The sequence below is a fragment of the Apis dorsata genome, unplaced genomic scaffold, assembly GCF_000469605.1.
Source record: "Apis dorsata unplaced genomic scaffold, Apis dorsata 1.3 scaffold_67, whole genome shotgun sequence".
Classification (NCBI taxonomy): Eukaryota; Metazoa; Arthropoda; class Insecta; order Hymenoptera; family Apidae; genus Apis; species Apis dorsata.
The window spans coordinates 274162-280833 of record NW_006263365.1 but is presented as its reverse complement, the minus strand read 5'-3'; the positions used below and the strand labels follow the sequence as shown (position 1 = coordinate 280833).

Below are 6672 nucleotides of genomic sequence, written 5' to 3'. Positions count from 1 at the left end.
ATATAATTTTAAATCCCTTATGATATATATAGAGAAGAATATATCGTGCGTGCGCGGTTGAAAAACACTGTTTTTTCTTAAAATGAATCTTCTGTTTTCATATCAATCACAGAATCTCTTCCTTAGATATGGAATAAATATCTATAGATCATGAATATATAGAATTCGAATAATTTCGTTTTACGTTTCACTAGAAGATGAAAAGACACCGATAATAAATGAAAAATTAATTATCAGAAATCGTCTTTTTCTCCAATTGTCGAAACGTAACATTTTTTTTCTTCTCTCAGAAGTAAGGCACAAACAATGTATTTACAATGAATAAATGTTTTGAAAACTGTTAAAATAATACTTATTTATTTTTTCAAGTATGAAATTTTTTAATATATTTTTAAATTGTTTTACATTGTATCTTCATTTTGTGTCAATATATTATTTATTCTATTCTTTTATTTCATTTTTAAATATCAAATACTTATATAATTCAATAGAAATTTATTTTTAGAATTATAAATCAATATTATTTCCTAAGAGTATTCAAAGCTATTTTATCTAATGACACGTTAATCTTGCAAAAAATAGTATGCAATTATCAGTAAAACGTTGTATGACATTCTAATTGATAAATAATATTTTTTTATAATTAGATTTCTATTTATTAAAAGATTATCTATATAAAATCAGTATAATTTGTTTAATATTCAATCAAAAAATGATATTAATTTTATCTAATCAATAACAATTATTAAATTTCAGTTGCATGAGTCGATAAAAAAGAAAACAAAATCAAGATAATCTTTCATACCATTGTTAGGCGATAAATTAGCAAATGTATGATATAGCAAACATTTGAATGTAGCGCCATAGAATCAGCCAACCAATCGCGTGGTAGGACTGCTGAGGCCACCTTGCGGCCTTCTTCCGCCATTTCCGTCAGTTGTCCACAAGCTTTTCTAGCGTGCGGACGTACGTGAGTATTCGGCGTGTTCTGTCACCTACGGAGTCGCGTTTTCGCTAACGAACGCCCCACCGTACTTTCCATATTCAATGTGTATGGCGATTCAGGTGAGTGTTCAAAGAGCACAGTTATTCCGAATGAAATCTCGATACGATTTCATGGATTGTGTTTCGCGTGTACGCGTCCAGTGACTTCGTAACGGCAAAAAGTCGATCGTTGCATTTACGGCCGTCGTATACGCGCGCGTGTGTCCCTCGTTTGGTTGCGTACTTCCCTTCGTGTATGCTATATATTCGCATTACGTGTGATGCTCCGTTTACGTGTGAATGTGCGCGCGCCTCTATATACATGCACAATTCCCGAACCTATTCATGTCTTCTTACACGCATTGCATACGCGTGTGTGCGCGGACGACGAACTCTGGCGTCCCATCGAAAGCCACCGCCGTCATCGTAGTCTGTCTGCTTGGCTGCCTACTCGTGTCCCTTCGTTTCGAAATAATCTGTTCGTGAAAGCATTTGGGTATGCGTGAAAAAAATGTGTCTTTTTACGACTCATTTTAATCCGATTCCCTCTGAGAAGCTATTCCGCCGTAATGTTTAACGGCATCGAATCATGAATTCTTAGAATAATTCCGGAGGATATGGCATGCCATGCGCCGAAAGATTTTAACTACGATAAAATAGATCTGCATTTTTTCTCTTATATCAATTTCTGCGTTCTTTGTAAATATGTTCAATTGGCAAAGTCCGAGTGACAGACGGTCGAGGTCGGCGGTGAGAGCGGCCAGAGGCACGCTCGAATGACACGCGGATTGCACGCCAGGGGCACGCATGTTGCTGTTTTGCCTCGTGTGTAGTATGGGACCAAGATATAGTGAGAATGTAAATTAAACCAGTGAGTACCGGTACCGTCTGATATCATTAGGTTGTAAATAGATTTTAGGACTGTATACTCAAGTCTTTAAATTTTCATACAATAAAAAAATGCTTTTTTATGATTATTTATAATTATCTATAAAATAGATAGCCATAATAGAATTATACTATTTTTCTAATATTTGTTAAATGAATATCGATCTTTTGTATATTTATTTTTCTTATTTTGTTTCGTTAATTTCTAAGAAATCACTTCCATTATTTTTTTATACAGTTCTGTCCAGATTTTATATATTTGTATTTCTCTATATTTGACTCTTTTATTCTCGAACTATTTCGTGATTATTTTGACTAGTTTTGATTTTATAATCTCGCTATATCATGGACCATACTATAGTTTGAATAATAATTGATCCATTTAATCGATTGCGGTCACACCCGTTTCTTCATCATGAAAAACATATCGTATCGTGTTCGGTCAGCCCGCGCTATTTATTATTCTACCATTCAAGAACAGGTCAACGACGTCATTGTTTCCTTTCGCGCGAATTAAGATGGCAGTCTCGCGAATCCAGGTTCGCGCGTGTAGTCAAACATATAAAAGAAAAATCGAGATGCGTATAAAATGGATGAATGTGTATATAATGAAAATTTTTCTGATTTTTTTTTTTTTTTTTTTCATTTTATTAGTGCCGTGATGATAATCGTAAGTTTTAAATTGTGTGATAACAGCTTGTGTGTTTTCACGCTGCCATTTACATTTCACTTTTTTTTAATTGGCTACTGGAAGGAAGTCACTACGCTGGTCAAAATGTATGTTCTTTTTATAAAGAAGATCTTTTCACATTTATCAAGTTACGATAATTGTTTCTATTTTTTTCTTTTTTTAATTGGTACACAGTATTATTATATATAATTTATTATTTCTTAATAATAAAATTTGAAACAAGTAAATCTTAATAAGATTTGTCGTGCGCGTGGAAACAAATTATAGGTTAAGTTGTTAAAGAAATGTGTTAATCAACTATTTCATCAAACTTTGTTCTACATATGTATATAAAATATCGGTTGCTTTGAAATTATTACGTTGATCAATCTTTTAGTTTTGCTCAAGTACATGTTGATTCACTTTCTTTCTTCGCATTCTTGTCATATAAGTGAAATTATACATTTTTATAATTATTTTCTTATCATACTTTATTACAAGTATTATTTAGAATTAATTTCGGTATATATATAATATGGAATAAACTTAATCTTTGTTAGGATATCATTATAAAATATATATTCGAATTATTTTTCGGGAATGACGGATAATCGTAATTCGGAAAAATAAATGAAAACCTTTAAAAAACGACATGTTCGACTCGTTAATAAATTAGAATGCATTTATGATCCGTCACGCGTTCCACGTTGAATGACGTCAAATGATACAAGGTCGTATGTACATCTTTCAGCCACTTGGCAATTTATTAATTTGTAATTGTTTCGAGCAATTGTTAACAAAATTCAAAATTACAAAATTGAAATCAAATAATATTCTTTGTTAATATTTTATATTTATATTTTATATCTTTTATATTTTTTTTTCTAATCATGGTTTGATTATTAGATAGAATGATTTTAACTTTTTTCTTTTTAATAGCAAAAACAAAATGAAATTGAAAAAATTACTTATATTATTTTATATTATATTTCTTACCTTGATAATAATTTGTTTCAATCTCAGATGATTGATGTAGATTCAAGATTAATTATATTTACTCTTTAATGAAAGTATAATATCCACTACACAGAAGATTATAGATATAAATATTATTGTTTCTAACATGATAGAATATGATGTCGTTGAGATTTTGTCATCAAATATTTATATTTGACAAGTATATCTACGCACACAATCTTTCTTAAAGTTACATATTTTTTGAACTCCTTCAAAATTTATTTACTATTTTAATTTCTTTACAAATATTTATATTATATCTTTTAAAAAAATGATTTTTTCATGAGCACAATTTCGTGCAGAATCCTTTTTTAAAATTACCTTCTAGATTTTTTTTTAAAGTTAGTCATATTTATAATTTATTCTTCATTAATAAAATATAATATTTTGATTGAAAGAATTGATTTTAATTTGTTATTTAGATTTCATCATTAATTTATTTAATAATTACTATTGACTCTTTCATCTGTTTGTCATTTATAATCATAATATGATTATTATAATTGTCGAATACCAATGAACAGTTTTAGCCATGAATGAACGATTCCATTATACCAGGAAATCTATAAAAACAATTATATAAATAAATACTTACTTTTTGCAATAAACTTATTAATTTTTTTATTCTATTATACTTGTCGCATAATATAAGTAGTTGAGAGATTCGATTGATTTCATCACGTTTGTTATTCGATCATCGATATATTTTCCAAATAGTATATTTATTCCTATAATCTGGTGTTAATTTCATGGTTTTGTTAAATGAATCAAATTTGTTAGTAAGATGTTACTTTCGCAAAGGATTTATGTTTTAATTTAAACTCATTTATATAGGATGTCTCCTTAGAATTTAAATAGATTCTTTAATAATTTCTTTTTTTATATTGAATATTTTTAATTTTCATTATATGAGCATTTATAAAATTGAATTGATACTTATTTTTCAAAAAGAATTTCAATATATTTATGATACGAAATAAAATGGAATTAGTTAGATAATAGTATGTGTACGTAACAAATAATTATCTGAGAGAAATAATTATATCTTATGAGTAAGAAAACAATATATTAAAATTCAAGGATAATGATATAATAAAAAAGAATGAAAAATACAAAATAAATTTAAAGAAATGATAATCTTTGTTTTCATATCAAAATATTACAGAATCATTTTATTATTTGATCTAATGTTAGAGAATTAAAATTAGTACCTTATAAAGATAGATAGAATCCATATCATGAAAAATTTTTTTTCTTTTTTTTTTTTTTTTTTTAATTTTCAAGGTCATTGCTAGCATTTTGTACAAAATATATATGTAGGTATTTTTTTTTTGCCATTGCATCTTGTAATGAATATTAGTATGTAATTTAACTCTCGAAGAGCTAGCTACAATGCTGGTGAAACGTTGGAATATAATTCCTTGTGGACATGGCTTACAGCCGGAAGCCTCGAATAGTAATAACTGCAGTGGTTGTCAAGAGTTTCCGGTTACAATGTACTATCGTTTTACTATATTGTTGAAATGATGAATTTTTTGAAAATATATTATTTTATAAATTTAATATAAAATATAAAAAAAAATTAAAAAAAAAATACAATTTATTTGAAGTTTCAATTATTATATATAGACATGGGCTTAGAATTCTTGTAGTGAATGTTATAATATATTTAATGACATCCGTAATTAAAAATAATTAAAATTGAATAATAATTAATATTATTATTTTCAAAAATATTTATAATATTTATTTCGATACGAATGAGACATTTTGTATAGGAGTTTTAATGCAACAGTGCATTTTAGCATAAGAGTTTTACCACAAATAGAGTATAGTATGTACATGTAATTTCAATACTATGATACATCCTGTGTAGATTTGTATAATTCGAATCCTAACAGACTATGAATTAGTGAACCTGCCGCGTGGGACATCCTTGGATCTGCTCGATAAATGTTATTCTCGTTTCCGTGAATTAGCACTCATGGCGACTAATATTCTGAAGGGAAAAAAATGGGTGACGTCATGTACTCCCACGAACCATGCACGAAAAGAGAGAAACAAACGTTTTGTAACTTTTTTTTCTTTCTCTCTTACACGTGGTCTTCTATCTTTCTATTTATACGCTTTCTGTAAATATTCTCTTGAACAATGTAAATTTTTTACAGTTTTATTTTTATCTCTTTGTATAAATATTGTAGGATGATTCATAATAATCTATTGATTTGAGGTTAGAAATTATTTTTTACATTTTTTGTTATTTTAATTAGATATAGATTAGATTAAATTAAATACTAAAAAAAAGTATTATTATTATCTAGTATTATTATTTGTTAGGTAGTTAGATAATGAAAGTTATAATGGTTAAATATTAGTTTAAATAAAATAATTATTACTTTCTATAAATATAATTATGTGAAATGATTATTGTTGCATAAAGTTCTTTTTTATTATAAAATATAATTATAAGATTATTTTTAGAAAATGTATAATATATAATTATAATTTAATAATATAGTTTAATAATATATTAATAATATAATAATAAAAATTATTCTTATATATATATTAAAAAAAATATAATAAATTATTAAATAAAATCTTTCAAGTTAGCAATTTAACAGTATTTAATAATACATATAAAAATCAAAATGAATAGAAATTAATATAGATTTAGATAAAATTGTGAATGAAGAGTATGTGGAATGTTAAAGGTGTTTAGAAAGGTATTCAGAAATTGGTTATGTAAATGAAAGATACATAACCACAGAGAATTTTGGATGAATGTAACTTAATATCTCTGAGAAATGTTTTCATTGAGGAAAATGAGTTTATTAGAGTAAATTGATTGGAAAATGCGTAAATGAGACAATGGAATTCTTTTGAAAGAGATTGCAATTCATAAGTATTGATAATACAGGTATATAATATTTATTAGTTATATAAAAGTTGATAATTGAAAATTATCTGGAATTCAATTAATCGTTCAAAAATTCCTATTTACATGAAATAAATCTACAACCTATATATGGAAAAAATTTATAAATAATATATATAATTAATTAATTAATATATTATATTATTAATCTATAATAATAATATATTAATTAATA

The 6672-nt window shown here is 26.5% G+C and overlaps 1 protein-coding gene across 4 annotated transcripts in view; it reads left to right on the top strand.

Moving 5' to 3' along the window:
* The window catches only part of LOC102674330 (solute carrier organic anion transporter family member 5A1), a 125479-nt gene that overhangs the window by 60627 nt on the left and 58180 nt on the right, over positions 1-6672 (top strand). For all 4 annotated transcript variants that reach the window (XM_031515343.1, XM_031515340.1, XM_031515341.1 and 1 more), the window contains one exon: positions 757-1065. The gene's annotated coding sequence lies outside the window, so the exon portion shown is untranslated. The remainder of the gene's footprint in view (positions 1-756; positions 1066-6672) is intronic.